This window comes from Gymnodraco acuticeps, unplaced genomic scaffold (assembly GCF_902827175.1).
Source record: "Gymnodraco acuticeps unplaced genomic scaffold, fGymAcu1.1, whole genome shotgun sequence".
Taxonomy (NCBI): Eukaryota; Metazoa; Chordata; class Actinopteri; order Perciformes; family Bathydraconidae; genus Gymnodraco; species Gymnodraco acuticeps.
In genome coordinates, this window is record NW_022989891.1 from 182,340 (window position 1) to 207,533 (window position 25,194).

At 40.3% G+C, this 25,194-nt stretch overlaps 1 protein-coding gene across 4 annotated transcripts in view; it reads right to left on the reverse strand.

Moving 5' to 3' along the window:
• LOC117537615 (cadherin-18) overlaps window positions 1-25,194 on the reverse strand; it is a 183,349-nt gene that overhangs the window by 71,693 nt on the left and 86,462 nt on the right. Inside the window, exon 1 of one of the 4 annotated variants that reach the window (XM_034202888.1) lies at window positions 20,130-20,336. The exons of 1 other annotated variant lie outside the window; for it this stretch is intronic. The gene's annotated coding sequence lies outside the window, so the exon portion shown is untranslated. Of the gene's footprint in view, window positions 1-796; window positions 817-19,877; window positions 19,922-20,129; window positions 20,337-25,194 lie in introns of those variants that run through there. 2 more of the 4 variants (XM_034202905.1, XM_034202912.1) reach the window with 2 other exon arrangements.

Sequence of the window (25,194 nt, forward strand, 5' to 3'; positions counted from 1 at the left end):
AGTTGGTTTATTAACAAACATCAGGAAATGTTTGATTTGGATGTTTTAACATGAGCGGGGCATACTGTGGGTCTTAGAAATACTGTTACTATGATAAGGACGGGCATCAAGCCACTAAGACGTGAGGATTTTAAAAAGGCAGTGGAATGGAAAAGACGGAAGGAAACTGCTTTTCTCAATCAAAATAGTAAAGATGGCAATGAAGTATTAAAAAATAGTGATGCTCTGCTAGTCTTCTGAAAGAATGTGCATTACCCCTGCATGATAAATATGTGGTCTTTAAAGAAGGGGCATTATGGAGAATCATCTAGTCTTGGGCTGGGTTTTAGAGTTGGATATATTATTTAAGGAGTTGCTGAAGCATGAAATCGCTCCTCACGGCTCACTTTTGAATCGGAGGAAATTGCAAAGTTTGACCTTGCTGTTCTGCCCTTTGGTGTGATGTCACAACTAAAGATATAACAATGCTTTCAGAGTCGAATTTAGGTTTCTGAACAGTGAGATGTGAGGCCTTTCTTAGACAGAGTGCGTAAAGTTCGAGCTTGCACTAAGGATGCTAACATTGCTAACACGACAAAAGCATTGTTGCTGACATCACCAGCTCCACCAGGCTTTGGGGATTAAGCTGATGCACTGAAACACACCTGCTGTGTGATGAAATCATCTCGAAATATTCTGAAATATGTTCAGCTCAAAGGTTGACATAACCAGATTCATGGAGCTCAACACTGCATAGTCAACATATATTAGTACTGCAAATGTGTTTGATATACAACTCAAATCTGAAAAACAATACCTCATTTCGCTTTTAGATGCAGAACAAAGTGTGTTAAAGTTTTCTGCGGAGGCTGGTGTGCAATTCTTTCATTTTTGGTTCCTTAGCGTGAGCTATTGAGTACAAGTTGAGTGAAGTCACAATGCATTTGACGTTTGACTACCAGAATCAAAAAACTGTGTCACCAAAATGCTTCCTTACAAAGAAGTCACAAAGTTGTCGAAAAGGAATTGGACTTTCGAAAGCCAACTATAAACAAGAGAAACACGAGTTAAAAGAAGTTTGGGCATATTGTAAAACTGATCATTATAATAAAGTGACTTAAAGCTGTAGCGTTGATCCAGCATTCAAAGTGCTGCAGCTGAATAGCAGCTTTGTGGGGATTATGGAGAGGACACACATATATTTGATATTTAATAGGATATAGGAGTTGACAGACTTCAAAGGGCTCTGCTCTCTATCTCACACAATGCGTGTGACAACCTTAGAGAGAAACGCTAAAACGAGGCATTAATGCAACTTAAGACTGCCACATACTTTGAAGGATAATCACAGAATATTTATTCATATCAATATAAATATTTTTACATATATATGGATTCGGATTTTCTTAGTACCACCGACTAATCCCCATGTTTGAAATACCTCTACATGCAAATTATGCTGCTCATCTATAGTTGCTGGTGATGTTGACTAAGTGCCACGGTTGTAAGTGATAATGCCAGCCCAGACAGGGGAAGGGAAGGCAAAGTCTGTTCCACATCGACTTAGATTACAGCAAAGAGGTATAAATACTCTGCCGCACACGATACACGTGTAATCTGGGGAAAGATTCTCATCTGCATAGGTAGAGCTATGCCCAAATCCTGTTTCCAAATCCTGGGTAAATGAATTAAAGTGCTGCAAAGAATACTTCTTTGAAATAATTGTTCTAGAGATGTTAAGGTTTTCCCTCTTGTTTCAATGTATTTTGATAACTTCACAGTTCAGCCACACAAGTAGTGAAGTGGCTGAGTCAGTAAGACAACAAATATGTTGGTTCCACTTTCACCTCTCTTCAATCAGTATTTTAATTGAGCTATTATCATGCTGATTCTCAGCAAAAAACATTTCATGGAGTCATAAAATCAACAGAATCCGGCTCACTCAATGGAAATAATTTCCTTCCCTTTTTTATGATGATGATATTGTTTAATGCGACCTTCTGCCCAAGGCGTGGTTATGTGTGTGGAGCGTTTAACAGGATGCCACAAAGATTTTGGCAGGCTGCATACAAAAGTGGCTACATTTGCAATTCATGCAATTCTGTTTTGATCTGGTGTTGTAAATGTGCCAGATCGTTGCACCGGATGACATGCTATGACATTACCACAGGGATCTGTCGTTTACTTCCCCTTGTACACCGTTCTGCTGCTGGAACGCTCATTAGAGCACCAAATGTGTATTATAACGCTGCTGAAAACAACAACAAATGGACAGTTTACTGCGGTTTGATCCATGTTTGCTTCTAAACTACAGGGCCCAGTTGTTTTCAAAGATGTTCATTTTAAAAAAGATTCAATGGGCTTAGAAATGAAAGTCACATACGGGTAGGTCATTCAGAAATGATGAGAGGGTGTCTGACTTGTCTGTGTTTTAAAAGCATTGCTTTGAATCATTATCATTGTATATTAACTCATTCACTGAATTACCTTAGCTTATACGTCGGCCAAAGCAAGCAACTCAAAGATTAACCGTCTTGTGGGACCTTCTGATTCCTTAACGGGGCCTATTATGAGTATTTGATTGTCCATATTTGTATTGTGTGCCTCCACTGTGACATGTTTCCATGCTTTAAAGTGAATGTAAAGGATCTCTCTTTGCTGCTGGACTGTTCAACCTTTGGCAAGGAAAACAAAGGCAGACATAAAACGGTCTCTGTCTCCTTAGTTATTCAGGGTAATAGGACAACTCTGGAATAGCGAATAGCCCACTGATGACACAGCAGGGGGTGAAATGCTTAAAGGAAAGGCAGAAAGATAATGCAAAATGAAGACAACAATCGAAACAGAGCTGCTGAGAGACGTACACCTCGATTCAGAGTGTCAGAGAGGGGCTCCTGTCCCCTGCTGCTAATAGCTAATGTTTCGGGCTCCTGCTAAGAGCTCACCCTCTGCTTTCGATTTCACAGTATCAGCTCTCTGTCGGTGTCAAACAGCAGATAGCAGAAGACTGGGGCGGGTCAAAACACATATCAGTGAACCACTGCGCTGTCCTCAGAACAAAGAAGGACAGTCACAGAGACTCTTGACTCTTCCCCTCACCTGGAAATAAAGCAAATACAAACATTTTGCAGCCGTTAATAAGACCTGTTGGTTGCCTCTACTCTCAGGTAGTGTTTTCACGATAAAATAAGAGGGTAAAATAAGATAATTTGTGACACAGCAATCTGACTGTTACACTGCTGTGAAATGTTCCTGAGGCCTGAACATGAATTTATTTTACGTGTTTGTTGTTTCAGAAGCAGCTTTTAATGAACCTGGAAATAGAATGCAAGCCTAAAAACACCCTGTGCACAGATATATGCAATATGAGCTGTAGCACCTCATCTAAAGCCACTAATACCATTTGTATTGCTTGGAAAATGTTTTCGTCTGCGCTGGAATAGAAGGCCGCTGTGTCAATAATAGCGGTTGGGTAATACAATAATAAATACAGTGAGCCAATATAAATGTGCTGAGATCAAATATTGGTGGTTTATTTGTATTATTACCTTGTGCGCTTTGTTATTGCAGAAAATGTTACAAATGAATGAGCAAGTTTACCTTATGGAATTTGATTTATACGTGTTTTTGCATCGATGTGAGAAATAACCTGTTTCAGGATAAGTACAAAAAAAAAAAGAATACACATTTTGCCTTTCAAAAGAAGGATTTCATCTAAATGAGGAAATCATGTGAGGAAATACTTTGAGTTTTGCTAGTTAGTATCACTAACAAGGGAATCACTTTAGCACATAGAATCGTTCTGTTGTTTAATTCACGAAAAATCTACAACATTTGGTTTGTTTCTATGCGACGTCTTGTTGCCTTTCTCTCAGTGTCAGTTCATTCTTACTTACGTACCTGAAGATGTTTCACTTCATACAAATCCAACACTTTTTTACACATCATTTCTATTGACATTAAGAGAGTATGCAGTGTTTCTTTCAATTCCTTTATGCTTGGATTTCCATTATATACCAGCAGCACATAAAAAACCCCCCATCTTGGTTTGGCCCTTTGAAGAATCAAAACGTATTACACTATTATACAGTCCATTATAAAAACAGCTATACCTGTGATATACTCTTCAAGTGTTGAACTGTGAATAGCAGGCATCACAGAATGTACTTTTCAGCTACTGTAAATGCTGTATAAAATAATGTATTTGTAAGAGTTAATGCCAAGTGATAATAGCCCTGTTTGACAAAATTACAAAAATGCATTTCATTGATCACTACCTAAAAAAAACACGCTTTGTGCCCTGGGTGATGTGACCCAGCTCATTGCTTGTGAAAGGAAGCAGATTAATGTGATAGCCAGCTTCACAGGCGGGACAATCCTCTAAATGTGCGGCACACCCTGGAGCTTCCACACAATTGGAGGAGACAAATAGGCTGAAGAGAGGTGCCAGCCATTCAGGAGGGTTAGCCAAGCAGTCTGTAGTATTTCTACAAAGTCATACAAAAACACCCACGGCTGAAAGGATCGTTTCAGGGTTTGTCTTTCTACAAAAACTCTCTTGTGAAACCTTTTTTCCACTCAGGTCTAGGTTGGTTTTTGTAGGCTACATGATTTAGTTATATATCAGGATTCTTTATGGAACGTTTTTTTTTGGCACATACTGTAAGCATCACCCACTCTTGTGTGATGAAGGTTTTGTAGAAAACAACAGATGTCTAGATTATTACAGATTCTCTGCTGGAGCATGCGTTGAAAGCCTTTCTCACCTTGAGAGTAGTTGCTGAGCCAGAATCTCTCCTCAATTTCAGCCCGGAAACAAACATGGCATGTTTGCAATTCCCCTCTCCTTATAGTTTCCCAAGCACTCATCTTCGATACAACTCCATTGCTATGAATTAAAATCCAATCAACTTGAGTATTTTTCCATAAGAGAATGATTTGATATATTAAGTTAACTTGAGCACAATATAACTTTGATCCCAATACATATTCTATGAATGGTCTGTCAAGGGTTAGGGTTAGGGCTCTTTCATGAAACGACAAAAAAGGAAGGTATACTTGTCTACTGTCATTTGGAAATGAGTCCATTGCTTTTTCAAAGCATTTTTTACCCCACGTCAAAATGACTACATATACTGTATGTGGTAATTATGGTGCACAAATGTTATTCAAATCATGAACCGGCTATTTAGATGACACTCTTTGATCCGTCATCTTGCAAAACAGAGATCTGGAGATGAATTCTCTTTCTTTCTGCCTTCAGTGATGCTGCTGAGAGTAATTTGCCTTTCAGGCTACAGGCAGAACAACTGTCTCAGTAACATTTTAAATGAAGGTGCAGGCTGGGAACAAAATAGAACGAAAATACTTTGCTGTCAAACACACTTGTGCTGTAGAGGACAAAAAAGGACAGTTAAAGCCCTCTGTGTAAACAGTCAAGGAGAAAACAGGACTACACGGACGCAACAATTAGTCATCCGAAGCTTGAAATGATGACATATGTAACAATCCCTGCATCTATTTGCGCTTGTAGTAACAAAACAAATGCTACAATGTCGCATTTTCAATCTTTCTCCTGCTCTTGTGGTTAATTAAACGCAATAAGCAGCAGGTTTTTAAACACAGATTAGGCCTGAAGGTAATTAGGCTCATTGCAGTAATGACTCCCACTGAGTCATGTGGGCAGGCTGGTGTGTCAGTCAACCCGTCCCACCATGTCTCCTAAAGTCAACAGCAACTTGTCCTTCCAGTAGACTACCCTCCAAACACCATCTGTCCTCACCCTCAGCTTTGATTACCTCCAAACTAAACGCAGCGCTCCTCACATGGCTCGGCAGCTCAAAGGTTGCAAAGATGAGAGCGGCGGGACTCTGATGGTTTCATCTCTTCGTGTTAACATGCCAAGTTAAACAACCTTAATTATATTTGGGAAGTACGAGTTCTCAGTTTTCTTTTTTCTTGGTGTCAAATTACAAAATATGCCTGCAATCGTCAACCTCACTATATGTTGTTTGGCTGCTTAATGAGAGTGGGTTGGAAGATGGAAAATGTCCCATCTGTTGTGTGTTTAATGGCTGGATTCTTGAGCTCCAATCATACAGTGGGAGAGCCAGGATGGAGCAGACAGCACCCATCTGCTGGCCACTGCAGGGAAAAAACACTGTTTTTCAACTCGCATCAACATCATTTAGTTTATTTCTCACTGCAAGCGTCCTCACAAGGGTCCATCAGCATTATGCACAAAATAAACTGATACATGTTGGCCGAGGGGCTCAAAGTTGCGATCATTCATCAATTATTGATTGATCTGTATATTGTCTTTCCTAATCAACCCATTGATTCTTTGGCATATTGCCTTTGTACCAGTTGGGGAATGTAACAAAGTATATTTACTCAAAGTACTGTGCAATGATGTGTTGACTATTTCCATTTTTGTTCTACGTTAAAATAAAATACGAACTGGTTAGCTGGTTAGCAGAACCTACACAATTGGCAGATAATATACTGTATTAGCCTCAATAAACAAGTAAGTAAATTCTAATTTATTTGTAATCATCTATATTTTTTGGGATGTTTTTTTGAATTTATATTAGATATTTATACATTACCTACTTTTACCTCTAATACTTTACTTTCATTTTGCTGATCATCCTTACTAACTTTTACGTCTTAAGGTCCTCACACACCAACCTACACCAAAGAACACGTCCCGACGGAACTCACGTCACCCAGGGTTGGGAGGGTTACTTTGTAAATGTAATCAGTTACTGATTACTGAATACATGGCTCTGAAAGTAATCCAAATACAGTTACAGTTACGTGTCTTAAAAAACGTATTCAGATTACTTTTGGATTACTTTCTTTTTCCATCACAGATGGGTATGTTTTGGTGAACAGGAGACATAAAAAGCAAAAGGAAACTGAACCTGTTTTTACTGTTTTAATGGCTTATCAAGAGCACAACTAAAACGTAACTTCTGAAACGATGTAACAACATAATAAACTTTTTGGGGATGCAGCTTGGGATGTGAGGAGTGAGGGACACGGCTTAGAACGGGCGTGTCGCTCCTGCCAGTGTTGGCACACGCCAACACTGGCGTTAGCGAGGTTGGCGAGGCTGAGTTAACCCTCCCGTTGCCTCCTGGTGCTGTAGAGATTTCATGAAGTGAAGGAGGTTTTCCTGTGGTGTCGATATCGCCACAATTTAAAACGCAGACTTTTGTTCCTCCATGTTACGTTGTTATTGTTTCACTGAGCAGACCCGCGCATTTTTTTCAAACGCTCCCTTGGTCCATCTGCGGCGGTAAAAGTTTTTGTGCGCTGTGATGATTCGGCTGTACCTTTTAGTAATGAATATTAAATGTTGTGAGGAAATTTTTCCACCAATAATTCCAATAAGTAATTCAAAATGTATTCACTTCAGGTTTACCAAAGTAACTATGATCAGATTACTCGTTTTTCAAATGTAACGCGAGCTGAATACAGTTACTTGATTTTTGTATTCTGATTACGTAACGCCGTCACATGTATTCCGTTACCACCCAACCCTGACGTCACCTCACGTCTCCTGCGTCTTGGCCATGTTTTGGACTGGAACACACCGCAAAGACTTCAGCCGACGGCCATATAGCACGTATGAACTGCGCATGCGTGAGTGGAAATAACTCTCCTTACCAGCAGGTGTCTGTAGTGTGTATTCGTCATTCAAAAGAGGCAACAACCGGAAGACAGACTGCGTTGTACACCGAGAGAAGAAGAACAGACTGCGTGATATAAACAAACAACAAATAGCGTGTGCGTTCCATTTTCACTCTACAGCGAGAAGCTCACGGGGCTTTCCCGAACCTGTGTCGAGAGCTGGAGTTAAATGAAATCTCAGATTTGCCTTCTTAATAGTTTGTTTGGGTCCCTCACTTCCGTTTTGCTTCTCATGCACTGATTCGCTAAGCTGACCAGCCAATCAGAGTGATTTCTTTAGCCGACAGCCTCCAGATTCAACATGTCGAATCGCCGGCGGAAGGTGTCGGCTCGGCCGAAAAGACACAACGGTGCAGTACACACCAAGACACACCAATCTGAGCAGGGCGACACGACGCTCATCGACGGCCAGACATCTATCGACGCCAAAAATGGGCTTGGTGTGTAAGGACCTTAACAGAGTAATTTGAGGTTGTGGTATTGGTACTTTTACATAGTTAAAAGGATTTGAATACTTCTTCTGACAATGCTTAGTACTGTAAATGAACCGTCAATTAATAAAGTTCTTGATATAGTCAGTATACTCAATGAATACACTTGGATGAGCATGTAATACTTTTGGGGTTTAAGTCTTGCTCTATCAAGTAGTACAAGAGACAACGGCGGATTCAAAAAGGAAATACATTTGGCTCACCTACATAACTCAGTTCTCTTCATGCCTCAGAAGTCTAAATTCAGGTTGAGGCTGGAAGATTTTGGCAGGCCTTTCTGTTTAACACATGCTAAAACACAGAGCAGGTGGGCTTTGCAACAAGCAAAGGGCCCTGTGTGTTCTCATGCACAAAGTACGGCTGAGGCTATTCGCATTAGTATTTCATACACAGATAAGCTTGCTTTCTCTCTGCCAGGTAGAATCCCTCATGAGTGGATAGAAGTGCGAGAGATTTGGGAGGTTTCGCAGATGCTCGCCATACTGATTTTCAAATGCCTACAGAGACTTGTGGGGAGTGTTAGGAGCAACAAATATGCCCACCTCACTGTGCAAATAGAGAATAATCTGGTGCTGTAGACAGTCTGAGGGATGTGTGAGGAGGGAGTAAAGTATGTTGTGTGGGCCGGGGGGATAATGGTGTTTTCATGCTGACATTTATTTTTCTTCACATCATTAACACAGAACTAGGGCTGCAAGATTTGGAGAAGAAAATATCGAAATGCAATTTCGCCAAAGTCATTGTATTCACAATAGTGTATTAATCAACCAGACAAATACTTTTTCTTAATTCTGTAGAATATGTTTTCTGAGAAATCTCTGGATGACCACAATCCTTGATTCTGAATGCTATATTCCCATTTGTTTATCTGTATGCCGTAACGCAACAAAGAAAACAACAACCGAGCTAACTTGTTTAAAAAAAGCAAATTTTAAGGTAAACGCAAATCTTGACTTCCTTACTAATGGGATTCTCACAATGTTTCACCAGTGGTGTTACCCTGATTCTGTTTTTGTAATTGTATTCTTTGACTGCATTGTTTTGATATATTGAGTTGGGAGTTGGTTATGTTCTGATTGCTATAATGGCGAATGTTTATGTTCTCCTTCTTTTGTAAGATAGCTTAAACTCAAAAACGAGTTCTGGTATAAGCAGGATATTGAGCTTTAAATTGGGCTCCTGGCAACGGATATTCGTTTAGGCCTATTGAGATTCATTTCCATACATGAGGAGGCGTCTGACACGTTGGCACATGTGTTGACAGTTTGGCAACAGAGCTCTAGCTGACGAACTCAGTCCTCGGGGCGAGGAAGCCGGCAGATGTTGCTACAAAGTGAATGGTTCAATCCCAATCCTGGAGACGGTTCTTAAGAAATCTGCTTACACTACTTCAACTGCAAAGGGAGTACAGTCAGTGTTGACTGGCAGTATGAATTATGCAATGTTTTCCTTAAGAAACAGTGCAAATGTATCAAAATAGAAGCAAAGCAAAGAATCATATCGAAAGCTAGAAAAATGAGGCAAGAATGATTCTATTTGCTGGGCCATTTTCTGATACTCCACCATCTACATGTATATAGGCACCCTTCAAATAGAAAATAGGTTGCAGAGTTATTCAAGCAGCATTAACATTCCCGTTGTGGTCTTCACTCTGGCGGACAGCCCCCCTGCGGCTCGCCTGTCTTCCACCTCAGATCTGTGAATCAGTAGGGACGCCTCGTCCATCTCCCCTCCTCTCACTCTCATAAAGCGTCGGTCCAATTAACATCTCTCTCACATCTCAGCGTCCAGGCGCTGCACGCGAAGGGTGAGCAGGTCTGACAGGCGCACGGCACACTGATGTTTTATCAGTGCCACATATCAGGGTTTCCTGCGACACCTACCACTAACTGACGTGACTCGCCTTTTTCTCTCTGTCACGATACTGCATTATTTTAGTCTATATTCTTTGGAAAGGAGGTACTAAATCTAAGGTCTGTCAAACACTGAAGGTGTAAAATATGCTGCATCGTTTTTTATGAAACCCATTGAATTCCTAAAGCCCTAAACCTAAATTAAAAAGCAATTTTGCTTGTGCAGAATTACAGAACATTTTAGTGCAAACCACTCAATACCTTTTCAGATTTTTCAATATTGTAGATTAAAACTAGTAGCGACAGAAACTGCACCATCACCTTAGTTTCAACTCAACAGTGTCTGCTACTTATATTCTGCTGAGCTCTCCTAGAGGAACATGCTGGATGTCTACCAGTTTATTCTGTGTACACTGTTGAGTATAGAAGTGTTCGGGAAACGCCTGAAGCCTCCAATGTGAATCTATTGGGGGATAAGTAGGATAAAAGATGTGCCCAGGTGAATAAAACATGAAGGAACTGAAACCTCCCGAATGGGACCAAAAGGCATACCCACCACCCCGATGCTTCCAAGCAGAGAACACAATAAAAGACTGGGAGGCAGCCCCAAGGATCCTCCGCAGAAACGCACAGCGATTACATAATGAAAGTTCATCCTTAAGAGCTATTTAAAAAAGGCAAAGTCTCTGAGCAAACACTTGCAAATGTAAGATGGAAATCCAACTCCATTAAGTATTCATGCAGCATATTGGCAATCAAATGACTTTTTTTATGGCTTGCAAAGACACTATTCCCATAAAACGGTTACAAACCTTCACAAAGAGAATATTCTCATCTGTCTGCAGCTGCATTTCTTTATATTATATATAATATTTCCCTGCTACATCACAGTTTGAATCCTCAGCGTCTTTTTACTGTCTACATTGTAATCAAACACTGCTGATTGGAGGCATACATTTCTTATTTTGTATTTTAAAATTATTTTCAACAACCACACAATGTTAATTTGGAGTGTAAGGCAGAGCGGTGCTTCTACAACAAATTAAACAGTGATGTTTTGCAGACTTGTTGATGTGAAGCATATTATAAAGTTATTTTGCATGGCTGGAAAATTGTAAGCGCCCCCTCCTTGAAGGTGCGGAAATAGATTTTAAGCATGCAAGTCTTGAAAAACACAGAAATTCAATAAAAACAAATATTGAAGGTAAGGTAAAAATCCTTAATGCTTTCTTAATTTAAATTAATTAACTTATAGTATCCAAATAGGGACAACTTTATTGATTGTTTTCATGAGGTCCAAATTACAGTGTCATAATCATTGGCCTCATAAATATGCTTGTCCACGATGAAAGCCAGACTTCCTCTCCCAGTGCTGAGTGTTCTTTAAAGAAACACTTGCTGCACATTTGTCACCGACAGTGAGAGTGGGAGATGAATCATTCTAATGTTGCTTTCACCCATACTGAAGAAAGTCAAAGTGCAATAATGTCAGCATGATGCAGACTGCAGTGTGTCCCAAAGAAGGAAATTAGAAAATCAAAAAAAAGGAACCGCTAGATGACAATATTCTAAACGTGGGGAATTAAATGTACATGTATCTTTCTGTGGATATTATGAGCCAGGTTGCTCTGTTGGATTTTAATCAAGACAACTCTATTCTAAATACATTTGGTTTACCTGAAAGCAAACTAAATGCCTCCAAGGTGTTCTCACTCTCTGCTTGATTAGGCTTTTCCACCACACCTCCAGAGCTGATGATTTCATGGAAAACACCTTGCAGCTCTCACCAGCTATTCCCTGATTGCTGTTTGTCTGATGCTTATTTAAGCCTCCTGAACCTCCTGGCCTATAAGACAATGACCACAACTTTCACCTCTCATTCCTACACTGGGACTTTTTAGTGCAGGAACTCAAGTGTTTTCAATATGTGTTAACCCAGAGTAGTAGAACAGTTCATGTTCTAAAGGTTTAGAATGGGTCAATCCCAGAGTTTTAGTAGTAAGGAGGGGATCATTTATGCAGTGTAAAATGCCATAGGTTTAAGGGGGTCCCAATGTGGTTTTGGGGATCTCCCTTTCCTGTAGTGTGTTATATAGGTTTTGTGCATGTAAACATGTCACGGTAGAGGCACAACATACAATTGTGAAACCTGAAAATGAGCATAATGGGCCCACTTTAAGCAAGTAGTTTTAACTACCAACCTCCAACCCACAGCTCATCATGTCAGCCCCCAAGCAGTCATATGTCAATAATATGTCCCATGAATCTCACTCAACAAGTGACAGATAAACTGTTAGATGAATGTCCCGTAGATGTCACGCAATAAACCCACACAGTGTGAAGTCAATCAGATAAACATTTGTTGAGAAAATCTAAGGACATGCATACTGACTCTTTCCATTAAAAATACATGATGGGACTGAACTGCAAAAGGTGCAATATTCCCAAGAGGGAAGTACAATTCTGGAAAGCTCAAGAACAATGTTCAGTATTGACCTATGAAAATAATAATTTCCCCATTGAAGGACAATACTGTACTGTGTGTTGTGTTTGACAACCGGGATATTTGATAAATATAAAGGAGACAAGCACTTTATTGATAAGAGACCATTTCAGTAGCGGACAGGATTTGCCACGGTCTGATCAATGAAGGTACTTGACTCCAAACAATAATGTCACTGCAAATCCTTACGGGAATCAGTTTATCTGGAGACCCAGTCATGTGAGGCATACGAGAGGTGCACGCAGGAGAATATCATAAAGGATAGCAGAACATAAGTTAAATGTCAATACCATTGCATCTGCAGGTCTTAAGTGGCAATGAATGTGCAACCGTTTTTATCCCTGTCTACTATTCCCTTAGAGATATATAAGAAAAACACAGATTTTCTTTCAATTGGTCAATGTTAGGAAAAAATATCACTCGACACCAGCGAGTAACACAGGGGATTAAAGTAGCAACCTTAGAGAATGTTTTAGCTTGATTTGTGTTGCAAAGTTGGTACAAAACAGTGCTGCACTTTCAATTATTTAAGGATTTACATTGCAATGAATAGTCACATCACAGGATGTGTGATGCCAGGTAAGGCAAATTAACTCAAAAAGGCCATGCTACAACCTTTTGCTGCTTGTTACAAAAGAACATTTCTTTGACTAATTTACGAGACAAGTCTAGAACATTATTATATGTATATATTATGGTAACACTTTATATTAAGGTACACAAATTAACCATCAACTAGTTGTTAATTAACATGCATATTAGCAGTATATTGGCTCTTTATTAGTCATTATAAAACACTTATTAATGCCTTATTCTACATGACCATATTCTACAAGTAATAAGCCATTAGTTGAGAGTTGTTCCGCATTAACCCTCTAATTAGTGCTTATTTTTTGCAAGTAAGGAACTTATTGTACATGAGTTTTGGTCTTAATATGCGCTGCCCAATATGGGCCTAATAAGGCAGTAGTACCACAAGAATAGTAATTCTCCCATAATAACACTTAACAAATATAATCTATTCTTATGTAACAAGACCTGAAACTACAAGTGTTAATTAAGTCTAAACAACTCAAAATTAGCTATTTATATCTAAGAACATGTTCCCTATTTTAAAGTGAAGTCTTGTTCATAACCATTAAGCTAGTAGTTTGACTCTAATTAGGTATTTCTATCTAAAATATGTTCCCTATTCTAAAGTGAAGTCTTGTTCATAACCAATAAGCTAGTAGTTTGACTCTAATTAGGTATTTCTATCTAAAATATGTTCCCTATTCTAAAGTGAAGTCTTGTTCATAACCAATAAGCTAGTAGTTTGACTCTAATTAGGTATTTCTATCTAAAATATGTTCCCTATTCTAAAGTGAAGTCTTGTTCATAACCAATAAGCTATTAGTTTGACTCTAATTGACCTGAACAGGTTCCCTATTCTAAAGTTGCCTCCTCTTCACACTTTGTAAATACATAGCACACAACTACTGAAATTAACCTCAACAGTACATGAACAAAGTAGGCACACGTTGACATATCTGTTTTATTAATGAACCACTAAAGGGAGGTTCAGACACATACATGTACCAAAACATGTCAAGTTTCTCCAAGGCTGAGAACATATATGCAGCCTGTACTTTTAATAAAAACTGATTTTTAACAGAGTTTATGTATTTGTGATCATACTGTGTGACCTGCTTGTATGTTCTTACACAATAGGTGTACTGTTCTCTCTGTGTTGTCTCAGTGTGAACATAGATTAAACAGCCAGCCAAACTCTTTTGAGAGCCAGGGAATGAGCAGCCATGCTCCTTTATTGACTTATTTGCAGTCCACTGACATTCAAACGGAGTGAAACTATAAAAAAAGAAGTTACAAGGCACTTAATGATCTCATACATGCAAGTGTAACATACACAGATGAACACATTAGGACCGCTTAGTGTAAACAAGGTAAACATAGCTAATGCTAGCTGTACAATAAGCATGTATACAGGCTAGTATGGCTAACGCTAGCATGTATGCTAACGCTACCGTGTATGCTAACGCTAACGCGAATGCTAACGCATTTTCTCATTGAGTTTAAACATCTCCACATGTCATCACATAAACACAATACATGTTACTAATCCTTACAGTGTAAGTGTAAGGCTCACACTTACACTTACAGTCATTGCTTTCTGGATGTCTACTGCCATTATATTCCGTTCACGTTCTCCTACTTCCTGTACCCGGGTCTAACCTTCAGTACACATTTTACAAAAATATAAATGTGCAAATATGAAACATACAGGTCAATATCACCTTGCTATTGGTAGCTGAACTGTCAATACCCCAAAACATGGGCTAATTAGTGCTATAAATAAGCACTAATTAGAGTGTTATTGAGGAAAAACTCTCAACTAATGGCTTATTACTTGTAGAATATGGTCATGTAGAATACGGCATTAATAAGTGTTGTATAATGACTAATAAAGAGCCATTATACTGCTAATATGCATGCTAATTAACAACTAGTTGATGGTTAATTTGTGTACCTTAATATAAAGTGTTACCGTATATATTATACAGAAGATTTTGTTGAAATACTTTAGCTACAGAAAAACAAATGTTAAACAAAACAGGTACTTGTCAAGTGCCTCTCTTTTCCTCTCTATCTGCGATCTCGCCCCCCGCTTTCCTTCTTCGTCCTCTCTCTCTTCTCACATCTCTCTCTTCTTCTCTTGCTCCCGTATCTCTCCTCTCTCTCATGCTCTCTCTTCTCTCTCCTCTCTCTCTCTCTCTCTCTACTCCTCTCTCTCTCTCCCTCACGTTCTCTGCTCCCTCTTCTGCTCCTGCTCTCTCTCTCTCTGTCTCTCCTCTCCTCTCCTCTCTCTCCTCTCCTCTCTCTCTCGCGCCTCTCTCTCGCATTCCTCCTCTCCCCTCTCTTCTGCCGTGAGAGGACCCTGACTCTCTGACTGACTGGACTGACTGACTGACTGACTCTGACTGACTGACTACTGACTGACTGACTGACTGGACTTACTTACTGACTGACTCACTGAATGCTGACTGACGACTGTACTGACTGCCTGACTGACTGACTGACTGACTGACTGACTGACTGACTGACTGACTGACTGACTGACTGACTAGAGGACTGACTGACTGACTGACTGACTGACTGACTGACTGACTGACTGACTGACTGACTGACTGACTGACTGACTGACTGACAGAGAACCCCTGGACTGTCAGTCTTGGTTGGCAGAGAGACAGTGAAATACCATATTTGGTATCTGTGGGAGAGACTGTTGATGTTTGGATGAGAGCATGATTCATCCTATGAATGGCCCTTTGACTGTGCTGTTGGAACAATAACCCACTGTTATTGTTCCTGTCTAGTCTGCTAGTGATATGATAGAATCACTATGGAGGCCATCACCATGTAGTAGGGCTGCTCAATTAATCGTATTTTAATCGCGATTATGGCTTGCAACGATTACGAAAACAACGTAATCAAAATAAAACGATTATTTTTGTATTACTATTATTTTTTTTATTGGTTTTTCAGTTGAATTATACTTAAAGTTCAGGGTAATCAACTGTTAAAAACATACTGTTCAAATGTTTGTTCTCCAATAAATTGATGTTTTCAAAGTAAATGGATAATCGTTTTTAATAATCGTGATATCAATTATTGACCCAAATAATCGAGATTATGATCAAGCAGCCCTACCATGTAGCCACCTGGGGGGAATCATCTCTGCATGGACCATTGATGCATCTGGCTTGCTACAAAGATACATAAGGCACAATCTAGAGATAGCACCACTATTACCTCATTCACACCAACGGTGTTTCGGGGCCGGTTCGGAGCTGGAGCTTGAAAAGCACCGGGTTTTCCTCTTCACACCGCGGCGGAGCAGCCTCTTAGCTCCGGAATCCGGTTCGTTTCAAGCACCAAAAAATTGTCCGGCCAGAGCAAAAGCATCACATACGTCACGCTTATGTTGAGGCGGGGGCAGGGGCGGGATCAACTCCTGAACAACAACAAGAAGCCGGCGTTTTATCCAGCTTGTACACAACGATGGAGAAACTTAACAAGCAGCAGTGGTCCACTGAAGAGACCAGCTACCTACTGGGAATCTGGTCTTCCGAAGAGGTACAGAGGAAGCTGGAGCACAATCGGCCATTGTTGTTGTTGTCGGTGTGAGCTGTGAGGGGTTTCCGCGCGGTTTGTCTTTGTGAAGCAGGCACGCAAACGGTTACGTCATGACGCAAACGATGACGCAATGACGCAGCACCAGTCGGACTCTGGGCGGTGTGAAAAGAGCCTCCGATAAACCGAAGAACCGGTTCTGAACCTGAAAAGCTCTAGCACGGAGCTTGAACCGGAGTTGCGTTGGTGTGAATGAGGTATATCAGGGCCATTTAGTAATCCACCTTGATGATGTTGGGGTTGTAGTATAGGAAAACAAGCATCAGATGCAAAGATGCTAAAAATACTTCAGTGCAACGGATAGCATCTTATAACAGCCTCCCTTAACTCTACACCTTCAGTTTGCAACAGAGGATTTCTGTTAGTCACCAAGCCTGAGGCAAGATAGAAAAAAAATAAGCCTGACATCATCAGTGATTTCCCAGTAGTAGACTGTGCATATACTGTAAGGTTGCCATGGCCTGCCTATAGCCAAATATTACTTCTTTTTTGTTAGTGTTACCGTTTCTAAAACCCAGAGCAACATAGAAAAAAACGACAAAAACAACCTCCCAGCTAGCACTGACATAAAACTGAAGTTTATAGGTCTGGCTATGCGAGACGACATTATTGCATGTTTTCCCACTGGTTATGTATAACGTTTCACTACAGTAAGCAAGCTAGGTTAAACACAGAGAAATACCCTTGGCTCGCACCCAAGTGGACATATTAAAAATAAAACAAATTCCCGCCACTCATTCATTTTGCAAGACCAAGAACAATTGTCATTAGTTTAGATAAACAGAAGAGTGTTTTGTTGCTCCGAATTATGATTTTCTTTGACGAGACAATGCTAAAACTAATTTCAGAGAGTTGGATAGCTATTCAGGACCATGTTCTCAAACTACTCCAGAGCCACATACAGAACCTTCTGCACTTTTAGTTAAGTGCACCTTAAAATGAATGTTAATATGAACGTTAACTTCTACTTCAGGCCTTCAAGAGAGAAAACCTTTCTACGTACAAATGTTAGCGTTAAGTGACTTCATACAAACTTTTCAAAAAGGATCATTAATGTTATTTATATGTGAAGTTATTCCACAATGCTTAGGTATACATACAGTTTAAAGATGTCTGCTCTGTTGCAAGACTAGCATAATACGTGACTGATAATCGCAATATATTTTATACTTGAGTTGTGTAACTAGCGTTGAATCAGGAATGCAAGTAATTAACATGTTCAGTTTGGCCTTTGTGCATTTATCATAATGTCAACATCAAACACAGTTATTCGAACACAGGACGCCCTGTTGCTGCTTCAGTTAAGATTAATCACTGTTGAATTAGCTCAGTAACCTTTTCCAACAAAGAAACATCCACAGGCTTGAATTACACGCACACAATTATGTAAACAAAGACTATCTAATAAAGGGTACTGAGGCCACCTTTGGCCTTTCAACACATTAGCAGTTGGCCTTGGATTGCTTTCAGCCAAGAGCTTTTCTGTGTTTAATAGGATTCAATAGTGGAATAGCCTGCAAACAGTGATGCAAGTTTATTATAGTATGTAGTATGAGTGTTTTAGAGTGCTATTGTAGATTTAATATTTGTATTTTCTCTGTCAGACTGACGGAGCAATTTGAAGGCCTCTCTTAGCCATGCTAACTTGCCAATGCCTTTCGTCCTTTTTATCAAAACAACATCTAAATCCAGAGAACCATTACTCAGAGCTCCACTTCCAGACTGCAGCTTGCTGTCTATGTTTTTTGTATATGTTGTATACCATTACAACAACATATCAAATTCAAACACCAATGACTAGGCTTCTTTACAACTTGGAAAGCTGCGATATTTTTGGTTGAACATGTCAATGAGGTGTTGATTTCTGCTCCCAAACCTAACACGCACTGCGTTATGGCTTTTAACGTTACATGACTAACCCTGCCTCTGCAGTTGTGATGGTTGATACCAAGTAAAGATCGGTAATTATATAGTGCTGCTGCTGTTTCATCTTCCTCGCTTGATCATGTGAAATGTGGGAAATGTCAGTGATAATGGCTTATACATGGGAATGAATTAGCTCTGAAAGGATGGATGACGGATGTTCAGCAGGGGGCCTCCTGAGGCGTATGCCTTCAGTACATGCCAAAAAAGCCTACAGGTATGTGGTGCATAAAACATAATGTCACCCTGCTAAAAAATCACCAATGCTTACTAACTGAAAGATCATGTAGGACATTTATCAAGCACACATTAAAGCATTTGCTGCGTAAATGTTTCCAAATGTGAAGATTTGCTTCAGTAAATGGAATCTGGAACATTGTAATGGACTATTTTTACTCATTCCTGACATGGTGTAGACTAACTAATTAGTTATCTGAATTGACCGATTAAGTAATTATGAAAACGTTGTTTTTTAGCCCTAGCCCACCATAAGTGGCTAAATAAGAACTGCTACAGCATACATGTCCTCAGGCCCCAATTAAAGAAAAAAACATTATGAATTTCCCCCACAGCACTGTTTCTGATCATACATGTAAATAACATGGATTTATTCAGGTCTGCAAGAGCCAATGATTCATATAGAGTCATTCTAAACTATTCAGAAACATACCACACAGCTTCTGCTGTAGCCCAACAACATGCCAGTGAATCACACGACCCTTGCCGTCCTTCTTAAAATGTGCGAACACACCAGGGAGGTGATCACCTTGCAATAATAATGATTGGCAGCCATAACATTGTTTCCTAATGCTCACCAGAAGCCCATGAATGCAACATTAACAGGGACAGCTGAGCATCTGTCACTTGGCTTTCTGAACACACGCCTGTCAAAGCATTCAGTCTTTCAACTCAAAACGCGTCTTTGTGTTTTCCTCCCTCTACAGAGAGTGGATGTTGGAGAAAAAAGCTCGACTTATTCAGAGGCTGCAGTCAGAGTGGACTCTGTTTCCTGCAGTGCGCGTAAATTCGGACTGCCTACCCTGGTGCGGCACACGCATCAGAAGGATCGGGTAGCCTCCAACTCCCACTCTGTTACAGCAGTCTGTCTATCATTCATAACTCCATCGTGTGTGCAAAAACACCTTAGGATAATCAAACTGAGACGCACAAGAGCCAAATACGCTCATTATAGCCCCAGCATGAGTGAGAGAAAGTGCACACGCTTTTGCTGCTCCTTACCTTGCCTGCTTTTTTCTTCTCACACCATTATTTCCCGGGATGCCCATTGCAAACGCAGTCAAACTCACCGCTTACGAGCGCGCGCACATGCCCTCCCGCACAAGTCTCCTATTCATATGCCAACAACACAGTATAGGCGGGGGCACACGCCTGCGCAACACTGACAGTTACGCGCACAGGTGCACATTCAAAAACTTACACTCTAATACGGATAACAGCTCCAAGCAAAACAACTTAATTCCTCTCTCTTACCTCTCCGCGTGAACTCCCCTGAACACACATGGCAGCATATTAAAAGAAAAGGCACGCGAGTTTGAGTTTGTTCCTCATTTATCTTTCGCTCCGTGTCTCAGGTGCAAAGTAAAGCTTCCTTCCTCTCCGGGGCAGAGCTTCACTGCAGGGCTTCCAGAGAGCCGATACTCTCCCTCTCTCCACAGTGTGTGTGGATGTGTGTGTGTGCGTCCGAGCCGGTGCATGTGTGCGAATCTCTCCTCCGGAGCCTCCTCCAATCCTGCCCGGCTACTGCGGCGGCTCAAGCCGAGGAAGGCATCTGATTGGTTGGTTAACAGATCAATCCATGGCTGTTAGGCTCGGACCGGCCTCCGCGTGCCTCCCCTGCCTCTCTGTATCTCTCTCTCCATTATCTCCTTCTCCTGCTCTGCTCCTGTCTTCCTCTGTTAACACGTGATTATATAAGATAGTGATCAGGAAGCGATACGTTATCCTTATCTCATTTTCTTACACACACACACACACACACACACACACACACACACACACACACACACACACACACACACACACACACACACACACACACACACACACACACACACACACACACACACACACACACACACACACACACACACACACACACACACACACACACACACACACACACACACACACACACACACACACACCACACACACACACACACCTTCCCTGGCTGTCCCAGTAGGGTAGAGAGCTTCAACAGGGAGGAAAACACACACTCTGTATGAGCTGTACACTATATGCTGCACTGATTCTCTCATTTAAAAACAGGAAATACATTTAAAAGTGTTCCACTCCAATGACAATAATGTTAAACCAGGACGTTTCAGAACGTGTTTATGGGGATGGCCTTTATTCTTCCAAAATTACATCCCATTCTTCTGTTTACAAACAAATATGGAAATCAGGGATTATATATTTTTTAGACACAGACTAACAATAAAATATTTTAGAGAAACAAAGTGTTTTCAAGGTTATCTAGTTTATATTTCTCAGTAATGATTAGAGATACTTTCATCTTTTCTGAATCACCATAAACAATGCACAGACACCAATTACTCCAGTGAGAAGAAGCGTAAGAAGAGTAAGGTCAACACTTAAAAAATGTAATAAAATATTCTAAAAATGCAAGTTTAATTTGATAATTTGCCTTCAACACTTATAAAGAGTAATTAGCATACTATTTTGGGCTATTGAGAGGCAATTTAAATAGCACATTATTCTACCTTTTAAAAATGATTGTGTTGAGCACTAAAGGCTCTTTATCAAGTCAAACAAAAGAACTCAGACGTATAAAATAAGGATGCTAGTGGAGCACATGCATTGATCCCCCCCTATCAATTGGATGTGAATGGATGTGGGACTACAGTATCCATATCCTGCATAGTATACAATATCTTCTGTTCACAAAGAAAAGGGTGCGTCTGCTGATGTTTTTCAGGTGCATATGATCAATGAAGAATGACATTTTGATTTGAATCATGTTTCGAAAAGGCTTTGCAGTGCTTACTCAAATTCAAAGTTGTATCTGCAACCATGTACATCTGTAAATATACTTCTCAACTGTATTTACATCTGGTGTCACTGACAGCCTTTCAATAAGGTTTGGAGTCTGGCTATAATCTGTCGGAGGACCTTGCAGCATGGACAAGCTATTCAACAATAAGTGCAAACCTTTTTTTTTTACAGCAAAGATGTTCTACAGGAACATGGTTCACTTCACAGTCTCCCAAACACCAGGCATACCTGCTTTGAACATAACATTTTGGTTTTGCCGTGCAGGAATATCCTATAACTAAACCAAAAATCAAAAAGTTAATGTTTGATATTGTTGGACTTTGAACTCTGTGGAGCAGAGGGTAATGGTATTGAATGTAATGTGCTGTGTAGCTACTCCCACATGTTGCCAGGATATCCCCCAACATGTGATTATACTTTGAGCTTTTCCCTACACCTTCCTCTAAAGGTGTTTTAAGCCCACAGTTTCCTCACTTTTTACATTAATGTCTGGTCTCAGCTCTGTCAAATCCGCGGAGAGGCAAAATGTATCTAGATTTGGCTTTTGGCACATTTTATAACTGTTAGGACCACATAAGGGCTATTCAAGTGCTCACACTGTGAATTAGCTGCAAATAAAGTACTGATTGACAGATGTCTCTTTCCTAATGTTAGTAAAAAGTATTTTTGTACAAATCTGACTGACATGGACATGAAGTACCATCGTTTGGCTGGTTAAAACTGTTAGCACTGTTTTCACTGTTAACTCTCAAATTCTAACACCATTTTCACCGTCAGTAAATCTGCTGCTACATGCTTTCTTCTCTGCAAGGCAACACTTACATTAAAAATACAATCATCTGCTGCAACCAGCACTTTGTTTGCTGCTGTTCCAGTTTCAAAGCCCAATTACACTGTTTGGAAGTCTCTCTGCAGGATGCTCTCATCCTTTGACTTTCACTCTTTCTGTCTCTCGCCATATCTTTCTGTCAATCATTTAGTCATTCTGTCAGTCAGTCCTTCTCTTTCTACCTCCATCTCCTCTCTTAGGGGAGAGAGACACACACACAGAGAGAGAGAGAGAGAGAGAGACTCTTCAGGACCAGGACGACTTGTTAGTGCTCACCCATCAATTAGGCAGCAGAGGAGACATGAAGAGAATGGAGGGTGATGCGTCATGGAAGAGGGGGGGTGAAGGTCTATAAACTAAAGAGTGTGCTTACTAAGGAGACAGATTAGGCATCAGAGCAGGGGATGCGGGATGAGAGGCAGAGGGAAGTGAACATGGAGAGGCAGGGGTCTCGAAGACGTCAGAGCCCACTGCCTCCAGCTCCATCTATCATCCAGGCCGAGTTCCTCCTGCCAACACATCTGTGTGTCTACTCCACATCCAGAGCTGGCACACAGCTACAAACACGCGCTACAGTGGATGTGCTCAGTGTATTACAAGATAAGTAATGAGTCTCCTTGAAACTGCAGATGAGTATACTCATTTTTAGAAACACACTTCCTGATATTTTTGTTTGCAATAGGGCCAAACGTCAGATGCTCACTGTATCTTCATAGATCTGTTCAGAAGATATCTTGTGAAAAGTTATGTTCTGTAACTTCTGGAGGTGTTTTAATTGTTGGCTAACTTGAACCAGGCTTTTTGAATGAATTGCAGTGCAATACTTTCACAGCGGGGATCCTAGACTCTGGGGGGCTGCAAGTAAAGAAACCTATTGAGGCCTTTGTATGTTAACATTACAAGTATGATTGCCTGTGTCACTAAAAAGGTAATTTATGAAAGGTTTAAAGTTATTTTGCACAACTTTTGAGTATTTTTAAGTGTTTTAATGGCATACAATTACCCTAAAGTGTCGCCCATTATAAGAGCTGTTTGAATTCTCTAGATTACAGGAAAGGAGCTTCAATGTTTCCCTTTGTATCTCCTTTAGCATCCTTTTCCTATGTCCTGAAGAATTAAGGAATTAAAGGTCACCTATTATGCAAAATCCAAGAGACTCTGAAAGTTTCAGGAAAAAAGATTTTCTCACTTTTTGTCCTGATCCATTTCTATAAAAACCTGTCTGAAAATGAGCTGATCAGATTTTGGCCACTTTATGATGTCATAACGATTTTTTGTCTTGTGTAACCATCAGCCAATCACCAACCAAGTTAACGCCTGTCCACCTTATCACCTGAATCTCCTCCTAGAGCACCATTGTGTTCTTTTTAACCAAATATCTCTCAGAGGGGCGTGGGGAGGGGCTCCTTATTTTCATCTAAAGTAACAGACAGAGAATCAGCACTTTGGAAACAGGGCTGAAACAGAGGGGATTATGGGATGTTACAATGCATGATCTGTTTGGTATTTCGAGCAAAACTCTTCAGAGACATGTTTTGTATATATCTGAGAGCTATAATATATTGATGAAAAATAGTGTAATAGGGGACCTTTAAGGAAATACCGCAACCCTGGTGTGTCGCTCCATATGTTTTTTGTAGGTACGAACAGTGCATTAGAACAGCCTAGACTATTGAGTAGTTGATGGGAATTCATCATGTTCTGTTCAAAGTGTGTGGCACACCTCAGGCCAACAATCAATATTTCAAATCATGACCTTTTCTCAAACCTTTCTCAAGCATTGCATGAGCCAGATGATATTTCACTTCCACATCATTGTGTCAGAGTTTAATCATCACATCATTGTTCATTCTTTCCGTGATAAGTTTTCAAACCACTTCATTTTGCGAATGCATCAGAAAATAATTTAAATTATTGATTGGATGAGCATGGCTGGGGTGTGTCACTCTAACTGATAAAGCAGAGAAGAAGTCCCAATCAGTATTCCACAAGCCACTGTGAGAACGTTTTGATTGGTTTGTTTCTCATCTGTGGTTATCAGCACACGAGGCATAGACCTGCCTAGACTCTCTCATCAATGTATTATGCCACATCCGATTCTTTTGAATACTGTCAGACTCTGGACATCATCCAGAAAACAATTCATTAGACAGACTATGAAGATATACTGCATGTGTTACAGCGGAAACATCCAATGTAGGTAGAATACTTCATAGCTGTCATCCTCTGTGAATCACACTCAACTTCCTGTCAATTATCTGACACTATCACGTTACACACATTCTCACACATTTACTTGCAGGAAGAGCATTTCATTTCAGTCTGGGTTTGATGCAGGACATAGTGTATGCATTTACAAATGATTTAGTAAAAAAATAGTAATCAAATAGTTGTGTACAAACCATTAACCCCTAGTGACACTGGTGCACAGAGCATAGGTCTCACTGATGGTTTATTAGTGAGGGTCTGGAGAGCCTTTTTGCACATATAGTATATGAGTCTGTGAACACAAATGCCTTTTTCCTTACAACAAGCAGCACAGTGCCTACTGTATACGGGTTACTCAAGTATCAATCCAAAGGGCTATTTCTCTGCATGATGTCTATTTCCTCGACGTGTTTCAGTCTGACAGGTTAGTGAATCATTTTGCCAGGGGGGCTAATTGCAGAGGAGCCTTTAACGACACACTGG